Here is a 17,910-nt window from a genome sequence, read left to right on the forward strand (position 1 = left end):
GCTGGAACGAAAACAATTGCAGCGTAGAAGGTGTTTATAAGCCATTTAAGAAACACACAAAACCTGTTCACTGACAATACTTCGTGAGCACGAAGTCTTGTCAGTGAACAGGTCGCGGTCTCAAAGCGACGAAAATATTTTGGCAAATTGAATTTAAATGTTGAAGTGAATCTAACGATCTTGTGTGTTTCTTAAATGGCTTATAACACCTTCCACGCTGCAATTGTATGTATATATTATATATATATATATATATATATATATATATATATATATATATGTATATATATCGTGACGTATATTTGCCATTTCAATATGGCTAAACCCTAAGGGTAGATGCTACTGTAGTTTTTAGCCCCAGGAGGACAGACTCCTCCAGCTGGCCATAGACACACTTTCTGTGCCCTATCAGTATTTGCAAAGGGAAGTCATCCTTCCCGTCTTCAACTTATGATACACACGGACTCTAGTTTCGAGGTATTGACCTCTCGTCAGCGTGTGACAATCATAGTTGTCGGCGAGAATTAGATTTCCTTCACAAATACTTATACTTTTTCCATATATATATATATATATACACATATATACATATATACATATATATATATACATATATACACATATATACATATATACATATATATATATACATATATACACATATATACATATATACATATATATATATATACATATATACACATATATATATATATACATATATACACATATATATATACATATATACATACATACATACATATATATATATATACAAATATGCACATATATATATATATATATATATATATATATATATATATATATACAAATATGCACACATATATATATATATATATATACAAATATGCACACATATATATATATATATATATACAAATATGCACACATATATATATATATATACAAATATGCACATATATATACATATACACACATACACATATATATATACATATATACACACATATATACACACACACGCATATATATATATATTATATATATATATATATATATAGTGAAGCTTTACTATAGCGTCGTAAATTTATCAACTGCTATTTGCCGTAAATATTGGTGCATTGTTCTACCACTATCTTATTTATACTTTAACTTGATAGTGATTTGTTTTACTGGGAAGCAATAGTACTTTATTGCACTATTTAATATATATATATATGATTTTGATTTTGATAGTTTCAGCTAATGAGCTGTGGCCATGCTGGGGCACCGCCATTTGGTTTGCTACACGATTTTACCTCACGGATGCTTTTTAGCAAACGCCATCTGATGCATGAGAGAGTTCGATGCAGCTGCCCTCATCTGCACCTCCTGCCGTGAAGTTGGTTCATCCGGGACACCTGACAGGAAGAGATCCAGTCCTACTTTAAAGACATCCGCATCTACACCATGCAGGTCCCTCAGGTTCTTCGGGAGGATATTGAAGAGCTGTGGGTCTCTGAAGCCCAGGCTGTCACAGTATCTTGTCCTACATCTTGATGGCAAATTTGGAGTCCTTGGTACTACGCAGTGGCGTCCGGTTCTGGCATTTGTGTGACTTTCGATGCCAAAGTTTGGGACAAGTCCTCCCAGGATCTTCCAGATATATATTATGGCATATCTTTCTCGCCTACGCTCCAGGGAATAGAGCTTTAATATCTTGAGTCTTTCCCAGTAGCTCATATGCTGCACAGAGGCTATCTTCTTCGTGTGGCTTCGTTGGATCGCCTCAAGTTCTGTGATCAACTTGACACTGGATGGTGACCATAGCTGAGAGCAATAGTCAAAGTGGCTTAGGACAAGTGTCTTCCAGAGGACCATCATGGTTTCTTGTTCTCTTGTTCTAAAGGTTCTAAGAATCCATCCAGCCAATATATATATATATATATATTCAAAATACATTCAATATATATATATATATATATATTATATATATATATATATATATATATATATATATATATATATATATTCAAAATACATTCAAAATACCATTCAAAATACAACAATCAAGGCACTCCCAAATTTTTCCACCCCCTCTCCTCTTCAGCCTTCTTCTTCTACCCTACCAAGAATTCACAACGACCTCGAACACACAAGTGCAAACAAGGGAGTCAGAGAAAGGCAGAATGCCACTTATATTTGAACACTACTATACAAATGTTCCTTTAAAAAAACTTTTCTTCTAATTTTTCTAAATTTAATTATTTAATCGTTACAGTTGAAAAGGTCTCAAAATGACCGAAACCGGTACTAAAATGTTCTTTATAGAACTATTTTAGCATTTTCTATTTTGACTTGTTTTTTTATATATATATATATATATATATATATATATATATATATATATATATATATATATATATATCCCACTATTCTATCCTATTACTCTGTCACTCTCTCTCTCATTCCTCCTTCCTTGCTCACGTGGCTCCCATGTGACTATCGGCAAACTTTCTTTCTTCTAACTTGTGTTTCTTTTTCTCCGTTGTAGCTGGAACAAGGATGATATGTTCTTGTCTGTCTCCTATCCAAGCTTGATTTACACATTCGCCACCACAACCTTGTTTAGGCTTAGCAGCCCTTCCTGTTTGTTCTCACTCAGTTTTTCTCTTCTGTCATGTCTTTCCCAACATCCCCCGCTTTCCGGCACTGTTTGAATTTAAAAAAAGTATGTAATTAAAAAGACTAAACTCTCCTACCCTTCTCTCTCATTTCCTTTTCTCGTTTTGCTTCTTTCTACAAATCTTTTTCTATAGCTTTACTCTTCTTTCGTCTACATATCGCTTTTAACTTTTTGTTTTTAGTATCGCATTCCGTGTATAAGTATATGTGTGTTTATGGTTGTATGCGTAGATCTGTATGTTAGTGCATCAAATGTGTGTATGTGTATTGCGTTGGTCAAGGAACGTAAGTGTGTATCCGTTTCGCAGTTTATTTTTATTTTTCCCAATTTTCTTTAAGCCATTTCAGATCTTTTTTTTTTTTTTTGAACGGCAGTTTTTTTAAATAATTTCCACGTAACTAAACACTTTTAAACTTCGTATACTGGTAGAATGTGTTTATAAAACATCTTTTTCTCTTGGCTTTATTGAGAAAAGTCTATAGTTTTTTAAGATATTTGTTGTTGTTTTTTTTTCTGCAATTTCAACCAATCAATGACGTCTATTGAGGTGAAAAACATTCTGTGCCGTATGAATATGTCCCTCGTTTAAGAAACAAATTGAGTTTATTTACTTTTCTGAAGAAAAAAAGATACCCTTCCCCCACCCCTAACCCTAACCCTAAAACAGATTGAAATGCAATAGATCGATAATAGGGTCATAATTATGGGTGACAATTTCATATGACACCGCTAGAAAAAACTGCCGTTCAAGCCGAAAAGATCCGCCATTTCTTTTCTTATCTTACCCTTATTTTTCTTTTGTATTATTAATAATTCTATTCCTTCTCTCTCTCTCTCTCTCTCTCTCTCTCTCTCTCTCTCCCAATCTATCTCTCTCAATCTCGCTTTCTTTCTCTCCCTCTCTCAATCTCTCTCACTCTCTTTCACTTTCTCTCTCTCGCTCTCGCTCACACACATATATTCTCTTTCTTTCTCTCTTTCTCTCTTTCTCGCACACACACACACACACATTCTCTCTCTTTCCCCCTTTCGCACACACATAATCACGCAAACATATTCGCTCTCTCTCTCTCTGTATCTGCTCTCTCTCTCTCTCTCTCTCTCTCTCTCTCTCTCTCTCTCTCTCTCTCTGATCGGTCGTGTTATTCTTTGCTCCACAGTGAAAGATTGTTTTTGTGTTGAAAAGTTTGAAAATTTGCTGTTTTGGTCGTCGAGGCCACTTCAGTTCTGCTGTTGCAGCAGAGTTCTGCTGTTCTTTCCCCCTTGTTTCAAGGGGGAAGTGACGAAAAGACATGAATTTGCAACCAGTCTCCTCCGAGTCGGAGGAAAACGTTGAAAATTTGTTTGAAGGCATGAAGGAGAAAATGCAGGAGGAGGAAGGTAGGAGTAAAGAGACGTCTCACGCGAGCGTCACAAAAGCAGACGACAATATGTCTGGCGAAGCTAGTAAACGACAAGAAAAGGCAAAATTAAATTTTGCGAGTGCAGCAACTCGCCCCTGTGAAAACATCGTTATTAACAAGGAAGAATTAAAGAAATACCAAGGACTACTAAAAAAAGAAGGTGATAATGTGAAGTTGTTCCCTCCCAGTGAATTAATTTACGCGACGGAGAGAAAAACTGTAATTTACAAGACTTATAATGTCAAAAATAAGAAAATTGACTTCGTACGGAGAGAAGCCATTGAAAAATGTTTGAGGCCGATATGGCAACAAACAAGTTATATAACAAGGGGTAGTCGCTTCGGCACGGGTAGAGTGCGTTTTCCCTAGCGAAGAAATAGCTAGGGAACATTCAACAAGAACGTTGAAGTCGGAAGAGGTAGTTCTTTTACCATTTTATTTAGGAATGAGAACTAGTAGAATAACGGTTACGGACATTCCGCCAGAAATAGATGTGGACTTCATAACAGCAGCGATTCTCTTAGGCAAAGAGGAAGAAATTGCCATTCTTCAGTCTAAAAGATATCGCCCCACAACCTGGTATGGACAGGACTTAGAGCTTGTGATCCAAGCGAACCCCTCGGACTTGGAAAAATTGCCAAGCACCCTCACCATTGGAGATACCACCTTGATGGTAATAGTCGAGGGAAGAAAACCGAGATGCTATAAATGTGGCGAAAAGGCCACATACGGTCGAGCTGCAAGAAGACAGCGAAAGAAAATACTACAGAGGCAAGCACGACGCCGAAAACAACTTCACCGCTAGAAATAGCAGCCACGTCGCGCACCCCAATTGCCGAAATTCAGCCGACAACGGGAGAAAACAACGACAACAACGATGACAACAACAACAACAACATCCAGGAGTGGGTCAACGTGGAAGCTTCAAAAAGAAGACGGAAACGGAAAAATCCACCCTCTTCGGATACACAGGACTATACTCTGACACAGACAAGCACACCCACAAATACAGTCGCAAACACACACGTAGCCAAAAAAACACACACACTGGAAAAAGCACACACAAACACTCACACACCTACCACAAGCACGCACACACCTACAGACATCCACGCTTCTACAAGCACACGCACACACCCACAAACACACACACACAGCCCCCTCCACAATCACCTAACAAAAAAAAAAGAAACACCTTCACGGCGATAAATAAAAACAATAACCCATTAAGGGAAAAAATTAATTTACTGAAATCGGCGAAAAAATATATCGCAACAGATATAAATAGTATTATATCCGAAAATGTAGAATTTTACACGATAGATAACGAGGATTATTTTGAAATTAAAAAATCTTTTGCGGAGGACGTAGGCCCGTTACAGATGAACTTTTCAAGCCATCTGTACAAGCAATTCGCAAAAAAACTGACCTCGCAAAACACAACACTCACAGACAGAAAAGATGAGGGTGAAACTACACCCTCTCTTCTGTTAAAACAGTAAGTTTTAAACATTCGACTAAATTTTCACATTCTCGTTTAAACTCGGTTGAATAAATATTCGCGGCCTGGGGTCGTATTGGAAGCAAGGCTACCTCCTTAACGACCTTAGGTCGCATCGTTTGGATGTAGTGGTAATTACCGAATCCAGACTGAGTGGACTGCAGGCTTTTTCGCCCCTTCTAAACGGCTACGAGAAATACATTTCTCCCTGTCGACCTGGAGGGGGAGGAGGAGTGGCAGTGCTGGTCAGGAAAAACCTGGATTTAGAGATTAGAACTGTCTTTATAGATCCGGAAGGCAGGTTGGTCGTTTTGGATGTGACGCACAGCAGTGGTAAAGTGTTCAGGCTGGTCGCTGTCTATGCTCTCCTGCGAAGGAAAAGCCGGGCAGAAAGAGTATTTCAAAAGCCTAGAGAATTTTCTTGGCACGTCGAACACGTTAGTATTGCTAGGTGACTTCAACATAATTTTGCGATGCAAGCGTAGATTATGTTGGCTCAAGAAAGAATACGAGGGGATTACCTCACCTCAACGATATGCTAAGTCGTTTCGAATTGGCAGATAGATTCAGACTGGACCATCCAGACACTCCAGCGTGGACCTGGGCAAGAAACGACGGGTCGTCCAGATCTTATATCGATAGAATCATAACTAGAAGAAAGATAAGAAAATACTTAGCTGTCCACAACCCATATCGTCAGCTACAGCGATCACAAATAGTGACCTGTACGCTCGACATAGATAGCATGTGTAGACGAGGTACCGGCTACTGGAAGCTAAACAAGTCACTATTGGACTGTGAAGCCTACAGGAATCGGATTAAACAATTAGTAATGAGGGCGTTAACCGGATCCATTATCAACAATAAATGGTGGTACGCTCTGAAAAGAGCCATCAAATTTGAGTCAATTAGGTTTAGCAAAGAACTAGCTAGTGCTAGAAACAAAGTAGAAAAGGAACTAGTTAAGGCTATAGAGGAGGCAATGAGGTCAGGCTGTGCATCGAAAGTGTTAGCGGCGAGGTTAGCACTAGACCAACATCTCCAAGCTAAACATGAAGGGTGCATTATTAGGGCTAAGATCCGTGCAATGAGACAGGAAGGGATCAACGCAGCCGGATGGGCCCGGGTGGTAGAGGGCCAGCGTGGCAACAACTCAACCATTCGATCCTTGACGGGCCCAAAGGTCGATTAGTAAACGAACCCGAGGAGATGTGCAAGGTGTTTCATGATCATTTCGCCCAGCTATTCGGGAGGAGCGGCGAGCTGGAGCGCGGGGAGAAGCTCGCAGACTTCCTAGCCGTTCGCCGCATCTATCGGGGCCGGACGCGGAATCTTGTGAGGCGGCCGATCACAGCCAAAGAAGTCGAGGATATGTTGGCAGAATGCGGCGGGGACAAATCGCCGGGACTCGATGGTCTGCCTTACGAACTCTATAGTAGCATGCCAGACTTGTTTGGGCACCTACTTGCATGCGTGTACAACAACTGGCAGCAGAACGGGAGAATTCCTAAGTCTGTGAGCCGAGGGGTGGTAGCGTTGTTAAGAAAGGACCCAAACAAGGGGGATTTAATTGATAATTTCCGGCCTATCACTCTGCTTAACGCAGAGCTGAAGATCTTGGCAAAGGTCTTAGCAAAAAGGTTGGCGAGGGTCGTGGGTGAACTTGTTGGCGAGGCGCAAACTTGCGCCATCCCTCGAAGGACCATCCACGACAATCTCCACTTCTATACGCTATGCCTTAGAAAGGGTAAATAGGATTCCTGGCAAGGGTGGGGCTATGGTCCACTTGGACCAATCGAAGCGTTTGATAGGGTGGACCATCAGTATCTGGAGGCGGTCCTCGCGGCGGCTGGCTTCGGCCCGACCTTCCGCGGATGGATCATCGCTTTATACAGCAACATCGAATCGGTAGTTCGGGTAAATGGTTTCCTTTCGGAGCCGTTCAGCATTGAACGTTCGGTACGTCAAGGGTGTCCTCTCTCCCGCGCTTCTCTACGTTTTGGCCCTCGAGCAGTTGCTGAGGAGGTTGGAAACTATGAGAGGCACCCCGCAGATCTAGGGTGCGGAAAGTCAGCTTCGGCGTATGCGGACGACATCACCGTCATCGTTTCCCGAGTCGAGCACCTACAGTGGGTGGGTGAGGCCTTAAGGGACTACGAAGCGGTGGCAGGAGCGAAAGTCAACCGGGATAAATCGGTCGGCTTGCAACTCGGCACCTGGAGGGGCAAGTCGATGTCTTCCGACAGCGTCGTAGGACGTTGGACGGAAGGACCGGTGAAAATGCTTGGGATCTGGTTAGGTCCAGATCTCCAGATAGAGAAGAATTGGAGCGAGGTGGCGAGAAAGGTGGCTCTCCTAACTCAGACATGGTCTGAACGGAATCTGTCCTTGAAGGGAAGGCGGAGTTGCAGAAGTGTTTATCGCCTCTGTAATCACTTACCGCCTAACCGTAGTGCCTTGCCCCGATTCGTGGCTGAACAAACTGGAACGCATGCTCTTTCGCTTTTTGTGGAGGGGCAGCAGACCTCTTGTAAGGCGCTCTATTTGTGCCAAAAGCCGCTGAACGGTGGGTTAGGGATGCCGTGGCTAAAAATGTGCAGACATGCGCTCAGGCTTAGGCACCTCTGGATTTACCTGGACGGTGAGCAGGTGTGGTCTCCGTTTGTCAAGCTGTTATTTCCACAGTTCACATCGTTTAACGAACTGAACCCATGGATCAAGTGTAGACCGAGGTTGGGCATGTGGCATGCAGAGTGCTATCAGGCACTCGTGCTTCTCTCCCAGTCGGGCAACGCCGGTGGCGGGCCTACTACCGCGTTCTTCTATAGAGGGTTAGTAGAGTTTAAGTGTGACGACGTCCTAGGAGAAACTCTGGGCTTCGACGAAAATCAACTGGCCAGTCTGTTCCAAAGAACATTCGGTCCGGGGCCTATGGATAATTACCAAAAGTCCCTGGCCTGGCAATGTTACAGAGGAGCTTTACCGGTTCGAGATAAGCTCTTTAGACATGTGTGCACCTTCGCCGTTTTGTGCAAGATGTAAGAGGGACAGTGAATCTGTCCTGCACGCGATTGTGCAATGACCGAAGGTGACTGAACTCTGGACTTATGTCGAACACCTGCTGTCGCATTCGAGAAGAGTACCTGTCGAGCGAATCTGTAATTAAGATAGTTCCGCCGACCTTCCTGAATAGGGAGGAGCGAGCCTGTTTTCTTCGGTAGTTGCTATGGCGAAAGAAGTAGTGTGGAAGACGAGAGTAAAAGGAATTGCAACAGGCATGTTTATCTCCACTCTCGAGCTAATCGACTTTTCGTTTTCCACATGAAACGGAAAATAAGGCTGGAGAAGAAATGCCTGTCGCAAAGTGTGTTTCGTAAAAGATGGAAGTCTATAGCAAGTATGTTGCGAGTGAAAGAACCTATTTAATCGAGAATGTAAAAAAGGATAAAGCAAAGTCTCAGTGTGAGTATGTGGTTTGTGGGGTCGACCGCGTCCTCCGCTTCATTTTTTGTTAATCACTCATTCTCATTTAATTGTATATATATTAATTGTTTGTTTATTCATGTTTCGTCTCATTCGATACGCTGACCCCAACGTTTGTTTTGTCCCCTCTTTTTCTCAACCTTATGGTGAATAAAGAAATACTCTCTCTCTGTATCTCTCCTCTCTCTCTCTCTCTCTCTCTCTCTCTCTCTCTCTCTCTCTCTCTCTCTCTCTCTCTCTCTCTCTCTCTGATCGGTCGTGTTATTCTTTGCTCCACAGTGAAAGATTGTTTTTGTGCTGAAAAGTTTGAAAATTTGCTGTTTTGGTCGTCGAGGCCACTTCTTTTCTGCTGTTGCAGCAGAATTCTGTTGTTGTAGCAGAGTTCTGCTGTTCTTTCCCCCTTGTTTCAAGGGGGAAGTGACGAAAAGACATGAATTTGCAACCAGTCTCCTCCGAGTCGGAGGAAAACGTTGAAAATTTGTTTGAAGGCATGAAGGCGAAAATGCGGGAGAAGGAAGGTAGAAGTAAAGAGTCGTCTCAGGCGAGCGGCACAAAAGCAGACGACAATATGTCTGGCGAAGCTAGTAAACGACAAGAAAAGGCAAAAATAAATTTTGCGAGTGCAGCAACTCGCCCCTGTGAAAATATAGTAGTTAACAAGGAAGAATTAAAGAAATACCAAGGACTACTAAAAAAAGAAGGTGATAATGTGAAGTTGTTCCCTCCCAGTGAATTGATTTACGCGACGGAGAGAAAAACTGTCATATACAAGACGTATAATGTAAAAAATAAGAAAATTGACTTCATACAGAGAGAAGCCATTGAAAAATGTTTGAGGCCGATATGGCAACAAACTACGTTTATAACAAGGGGTAGTCGCTTCGGCACGGTAGAGGTGCGTTTCCCTAGCGAAGAAATAGCTAGGGAACATTCAACAAGAACGTTGAAGTCAGAAGAGGTAGTTCTTTTACCATTTTATTTAGGAATGAGAACTAGCAGAATAACAGTTACGGACATTCCGCCCGAAATAGATGTGGACTTCATAACAGCAGCGATTCTCTTAGGCAAAGAGGAAGAAATTGCCATTCTTCAGTCTAAAAGATATCGCCCCACAACCTGGTATGGACAGGACTTAGAGCTTGTGATCCAAGCGAACCCCTCGGACTTGGAAAAATTGCCAAGCACCCTCACCATTGGAGATACCACCTTGATGGTAATAGTCGAGGGAAGAAAACCGAGATGCTATAAATGTGGCGAGAAAGGCCACATACGGTCGAGCTGCAAGAAGACAGCGAAAGAAAATACTACAGAGGCAAGCACGACGCCGAAAACAACTTCACCGCTAGAAATAGCAGCCACGTCGCGCACCCCAATTGCCGAAATTCAGCCGACAACGGGAGAAAACAACGATGACAACAACAACAACAACATCCAGGAGTGGGTCAACGTGGAAGCTTCAAAAAGAAGACGGAAACGGAAAAATCCACCCTCTTCGGATACACAGGACTATACTCTGACACAGACAAGCACACCCACACCCACAAATACAGTCGCAAACACACACGTAGCCAAAAAAACACACACACTGGAAAAAGCACACACAATCACTCACACACCTACCACAAGCACGCACACACCTACAAACACCCACGCTTCTACAAGCACACACACGCACACACCCACAAACACACACACACAGCCCCCTCCACAATCACCTAACAAAAAAAAAAGAAACACATTCACGGCGATAAATAAAAACAATAACCTATTAAGGGAAAAAATTAATTTACTGAAATCGGCGAAAAGATATATCGCAACAGATATAAATAGTATTTATCTGAAAATGTAGAATTTTATACGATAGATAACGCGGATTATTTTGAAATTAAAAAATCTTTTGCGGAGGACGTAGGCCCGTTACAGATGAACTTTTCAAGCCATCTGTACAAGCAATTCGCAAAAAAACTGACCTCGCAAAACACAACACTCAGACAGAAAAGATGAGGGTGAAACTACACCCTCTCTTCTGTTAAAACAGTAAGTTTTAAACATTCGACTAAATTTTCACTTTCTCGTTTAAACTCGGTTGTAAACTCGCGGCCTGGGGTCGCATTGGAAGCAAGGCTACCTCCTTAACGAACTTAGGTCGCATCGTTTGGATGTAGTGGTAATTACCGAATCCAGACTGAGTGGGCTGCAGGCTTTTTCGCCCCTTCTAAACGGCTACGAGAAATACATTTCTCCCTGTCAACCTGGAGGGGGGGAGGAGAGTGGCAGTGCTGGTCAGGAAAAACCTGGATTTAGAGATTAGAACTGTCTTTATAGATCTGGAAGGCAGGTTGGTCGTTTTGGATGTGACGCACAGCAGTGGTAAAGTGTTCAGGCTGGTCGCTGTCTATGCTCCCTGCGAAGGAAAAGCCGGGCAGAAAGAGTATTTCAAAAGCCTAGAGAATTTTCTTGGCACGTCGAACACGTTAGTATTGCTAGGTGACTTCAACATAATTTGCGATGCAAGCGTAGATTATGTTGGCTCAAGAAAGAATACGAGGGGATTACCTCACCTCAACGATATGCTAAGTCGTTTCGAATGGCAGATAGATTCAGACTGGACCATCCAGACACTCCAGCGTGGACCTGGGCAAGAAACGACGGGTCGTCCAGATCTTATATCGATAGAATCATAACTAGAAGGAAAGATAAGAAAATACTTAGCTGTCCACAACACCATATCGTCAGCTACAGCGATCACAAATTAGTGACCTGTACGCTCGACATAGATAGCATGTGTAGACGAGGTACCGGCTACTGGAAGCTAAACAAGTCACTATTGGACTGTGAAGCCTACAGGAATCGGATTAAACAATTAGTAATGAGGGCGTTAACCGGATCCATTATCAACAATAAATGGTGGTACACCCTGAAAAGAGCCATCAAATTTGAGTCAATTAGGTTTAGCAAAGAACTAGCTAGTGCTAGAAACAAAGTAGAAAAGGAACTAGTTAAGGCATAGAGGAGGCAATGAGGTCAGGCAGTGCATCGAAAGTGTTAGCGGCGAGGTTAGCACTAGACCAACATCTCAAAGCTAAACATGAAGGGTGCATTGTCAGGGCTAAGATCCGTGCAATGAGACAGGAAGGGATCAACGCAGCCGGATGGGCCCGGGTGGTAGAGGGCCAGCGTGGCAACAACTCAACCATTCGATCCTTGACGGGCCCAAATGGTCGATTAGTAAACGAACCCGAAGAGATGTGCAAGGTGTTTCATGATCATTTCGCCCAGCTATTCGGGAGGAGCGGCGGGCTGGAGCGCGGGGAGAAGCTCGCAGACTTCCTAGCCGGTTCGCCGCGTCTATCGAGGCCGGACGCGGAATCTTGTGAGGCGCCGATCACAGCCAAAGAAGTCGAGGATATGTTGGCAGACTGTGGCGGGGACAAATCGCCGGGACTCGATGGTTTGCCTTACGAACTCTATAGTAGCATGCCAGACTTGTTTGGGCACCTACTTGCATGCGTGTACACCAACTGGCAGCAGAACGGGAGAATTCCTAAGTCTGTGAGCCGAGGGGTGGTAGCGCTGTTAAGAAAGGACCCAAACAAGGGGGATTTAATTGATAATTTCCGGCCTATTATTCTGCTTAACGCAGAGTTGAAGATCTTGGCAAAGGTCTTAGCAAAAAGGTTGGAGAGGGTCGTGGGTGAACTTGTTGGCGAGGCGCAAACTTGCGCCATCCCTGGAAGAACCATCCACGACAATCTCCACTTTCTACGCTATGCCTTAGAAAGGGTAAATAGGATTCCTGGCAAGGGTGGGGCTATGGTCCACTTGGACCAATCGAAAGCGTTTGATAGGGTGGACCATCAGTATCTGGAGGCGGTCCTCGCGGCGGCTGGCTTCGGCCCGACCTTCCGCGGATGGATCATCGCTTTATACAGCAACATCGAATCGGTAGTTCGGGTAAATGGTTTCCTTTCGGAACCGTTCAGCATTGAACGTTCGGTACGTCAAGGGTGTCCTCTCTCCCCGCTTCTCTACGTTTTGGCCCTCGAGCCGTTGCTGAGGAGGTTGGAAACTATGAGAGGCACCCTGCAAGGTCTAGGGTGCGGAAAGTCAGCTTCGGCGTATGCGGACGACATCACCGTCATCGTTTCCCGAGTCGAGCACCTACAGTGGGTGGGTGAGGCCTTAAGGGACTACGAAGCGGTGGCAGGAGCGAAAGTCAACCGGGATAAATCGGTCGGCTTGCAACTCGGCACCTGGAGGGGCAAGTCGATGTCTTCCGACAGCGTCGTAGGACGTTGGACGGAAGGACCGGTGAAAATGCTTGGGATCTGGTTAGGTCCAGATCTCCAGATAGAGAAGAATTGGAGCGAGGTGGCGAGAAAGGTGACTCTCCTAACTCAGACATGGTCTAAACGGAATCTGTCCTTGAAAGGGAAGGCGGAAGTTGCAGAAGTGTTTATCGCCTCTGTAATCACTTACCGCCTAACCGTAGTGCCTTGCCCCGATTCGTGGCTGAACAAACTGGAACGCATGCTCTTTCGCTTTTTGTGGAGGGGCAGCAGACCTCTTGTAAGGCATCTATTTGCTGCCAAAAGCCGCTGAACGGTGGGTTAGGGATGCCGTGGCTAAAAATGCGCAGACATGCACTCAGGCTTAGGCACCTCTGGATTTACCTGGACGGTGAGCAGGTGTGGTCTCCGTTTGTCAAGCTGTTATTTCCACAGTTCACATCGTTTAACGAACTGAACCCATGGATCAAGTGTAGACCGAGGTTGGGCATGTGGCATGCAGAGTGCTATCAGGCACTCGTGCTTCTCTCCCAGTCGGGCAACGCCGGTGCGGCGGCTACTACCGCTTTCTTCTATAGAGGGTTAGTAGAGTTTAAGTGTGACGACGTCCTAGGAGAAACTCTGGGCTTCGACGAAAATCAACTGGCCAGCCTGTTCCAAAGAACATTCGGTCCGGGGCCTATGGATAATTACCAAAAGTCCCTGGCCTGGCAATGTTACAGAGGAGCTTTACCGGTTCGAGATAAGCTCTTTAGACATGGGTGTGCACCTTCGCCGGTTTGTGCAAGATGTAAGAGGGACAGTGAAACTGTCCTGCACGCGATTGTGCAATGACCCAAGGTGACTGAACTCTGGACTTATGTCGAACACCTGCTGTCGCATTCGAGAAGAGTACAACTGTCGAGCGAATCTGTAATTAAGATAGTTCCGCCGACCTTCCTGAATAGGGAGGAGCGAGCCTGTTTTCTTTCGGTAGTTGCTATGGCGAAAGAAGTAGTGTGGAAGACGAGAGTAAAATGAATTGCAACAGGCATGTTTATCTCCATTCTCGAGCTAATCGACTTTTTCGTTTTCCACATGAAACGGAAAATAAGGCTGGAGAAGAAATGCCTGTCGCAAAGTGTGTTTCGTAAAAGATGGAAGTCTATAGCAAGTATGTTGCGAGTGAAAGAACCTATTTAATCGAGAATGTAAAAAAGGATAAAGCAAAGTCTTCAGTGTGAGTCTGTGGTTTGTGGGGTCGACCGCGTCCTCCGCTTCATTTTTTGTAAATCACTCATTCTCATTTAATTGTATATATTTTAATTATTTGTTTATTCATATGTTTCGTCTCATTCGATACCCTGACCCCAACGTTTGTTTTGTCCCCTCTTTTTCTCAACCTTATGGTGAATAAAGAAATACTCTCTCTCTGTATCTTCCCTCTCACTCTCTTCCCTCTCACTCTCTCTCTTCCCTCTCACTCTCTCTCTCAACCCCTCTCTCTCCATCTCTGTCGGTCTGTCCCACTCTGCTTTATTTTTCTCCTCTACCCATCACCTTTTTTCTTAGCTTTTATAAATATCTCCAAATTCATTCTCTCTCCGCACGCGTTCTCTTCCTCTCTCTCTCTCGCCATTTCGTTTCCCATCGGCTTATCTGTATGTTCTTTGATGATTGCTCTTGTCTTGTCACAGTTTTTATTATCTTCTTACGTTGACCTCAAGAAATTAAAGTGTGTATCTATTTTAGATAATAATCTACATGATAATAATTATAGTCTAACAAATGTAATAACAAGCATTAATACATTGTTCGTGAGACAAATTTTCTTATTAAGACTGATATAAGGAAAAAGAATATAAAAAGAAAACAAAAAAAAAACACGATTTTCAAAAATGAAATAAGATGATTTGCAACGAGCAACATGTAACGTTTCAGATAAGATTATTCATCAGCAGGGGTGGACTGAGCCGTCGGTCAATCGGACACTGCTCGAGGCCCGGAGTTCTGAGGGCCCCGAACTCTACATGTTAACTCTTCTAAAGCACACATTCAAAGGGACCCGGTAAACAGTTATGCCCGAGGGCCCTTAATACTCTCAGTCCGCCCCTGTTAATCAGCAAGTAATATTTTTGAGAAATACCCCACAAACTGATTTATTGCACTTTTGAACTGCTTGTATCCCCTAATTAATTGAAGACACAAATAATCAGTAGATTTATAGGATCATACTGTTTACTTAAGTAATTAATTGGTAGATAATTATTGTCATCGAAGCCTCAGTTAACTTTCTTAGTAAGAGCCTTTCTGTTATAGGTTCAAAGCCTGAAATTTTATTGGGGTGGAATTTCGTCGATTCCATTGACCCCAGTGTTTAACTGGTAATTATTTTATTCATACCGAAAGGATGGAAGATGAAGTCAACCTCTGTGGCGTTTGAACTCAGAGTGTAAGGCTGAAAGAAATGCCTCTAAGCATCAGCGTAGCTAGTGTATGTGCCGCCTGGGGCGCGAATTTTTTCCCCACAAGACTTCCAGACCCCAGAAATGAACTTGTTTGCATACAGCCAATCAGAGCTCACCTTGAAAACCCACATATTGTGTACTACTACAGTACAGCCAGTCAGGCATAGAATTCCACTCAATGAGTACAGCACTGTAGGTCTCACATAAGCACCACATCCTCCCCACCATCCCCATTGATCAATTGAGCACCATCTCTGTATGGAGCTAACATTAGGTACCTATGCTCAGACTGAGATTAGTGATACTGCATGTACCCATTGGTATATTCAAGGAGAGTGCAATACGACACAATGCCATATTGATTACGATGTTTCCAGATCAACACCAACATTTGAAATTAGGAATGTACAAAATCAGTCAAATAATATGGAAACTACACTCATTTACATTTTCTAGTAAATTATGCAAATTGGTAACATTTATGGCATCATCGGTGAGCAGCTCTCCATTCACTTTATACACTAAATTTCACGTTTGTTACCCCTACTAACCCGTTTAGAACAGTTAGATTTTGCTATAATGCACATTTTCCACTGAACTCAGAGTATTTTCATGACTAGGTGGACTAGGTATTTTCATGACTAGTCGAGCTCTGATTGGCTGTATGCAAATGAGTTCATAACTGGGGTCCAGAATTCTCGTTAGAAAAAAATTTCACGCCCGGGGTGGTCTGCCGCTATCACCACCACCACCCTTGCTACGCTAGTGTCTCAAAGCATTTTGTTTGGCATGGTAACGATTCTGCCAGCTCACAGCCTTGAATTTTTTTAATAATGATTGGACATTCCCAAACGTGGGATCATAGCTTTATTTAAGAAACCACTGAGCAAATCAGACAAAAGGGGTTCTTCCTATGGTCCTGGTGGGCCTTAACCCTGAGAACCCGCAACTACACTTTAGCGGGAGCGATTTCGTTTGACTATATCTTTGGAAGAGGAAAAAGCGGGAAGTCACGTGGTTTTGTTTTTATAACTGAAAATAACAAAACTGACCTTAACCAAAGTGAGAACCGGAATATTAAGAAATGTAACAAAATAGGATCACGAGTGGTTGTGTGGTAAGTATCAGGTCATCCCATAAGTTCTGTCCGAATTATGAATAAAGAAAACAAGTGATCAAATGTTATACTAAATTGAAATTTAATCATGAATGGACTTTCCCTGATTATCTATGATTTCCTTCCATCTATTTACAAGCTTTTTAATCCCATCAATGTAAAATTATTTTGGTTTCAAAGCGAAGAACTCTGAAATGTCAGTTTCAACCTCCTCCTGGCTTGCGAAAGTTATGTCCCCCAAATGATTCTGTAAACTATGAAACAAATGGTAGTCTGAAGGAGCAAGGTCGGGAGAATAAGGTGGACGAGGAATTTCTTCCCAACCAAGCTCTTCAATCTTTTGTGATGTGATCTTTGCAGTGTGGGGTCACGCATTGTCCTGATGAAACATCACTCCTTTTCAGTTCACTAAAGCGGGTCTTTTTTTCTACAAAGTTTGGTTCAAATGCTCTAATTGTTAACAGTAGACTTGAGCATTGACTGTTGCATTAAGCGGTAACAATTCAAAGTGAATTTCTCCTTTGCAATCCAACCAGATAGAGGAAAGAACTTTTTTCCCATGAAGTTCCCTTCTTGGTTGTGGTTGAGCCTTTTCCTTATACCAAGCCACTGTTTACGATGTTTAACATTTCAATAGAAGATCCATTTTTCGTCACCAGTCACAAGTCTATCCAAAAGATGTGAAATGAGTTTGTGAGAATGGAGAGAAGAGCAGATGTCAACTTGGGATTTGCGGTTGCTTTCGGACAATTTATGAGGCACCCGTTTTCCAAGTTTAGGAAGCTTTCCAAGTTGTTGAAGATGACGATGAGCAGTTGTATGGTTTGAACTAAGCCTTATTGCCAATTCTTCAACTGATAATGCAGGATTTTCTTCAAGTAATGCCTCAAGGAGCTTATCATCAAACTCAACTGAACATCCTGTTCGATCTTCATCTTCAAGGCTGAAATTTCCACTTCTGAATTTTGCAAACCATCTTCTGCAAGTTCTTTCATTCAAGCATTCTTTCCCATAAACCAAGTG

The sequence above is a fragment of the Octopus sinensis genome, linkage group LG14 (assembly GCF_006345805.1).
Source record: "Octopus sinensis linkage group LG14, ASM634580v1, whole genome shotgun sequence".
Lineage (NCBI taxonomy): Eukaryota > Metazoa > Mollusca > Cephalopoda > Octopoda > Octopodidae > Octopus > Octopus sinensis.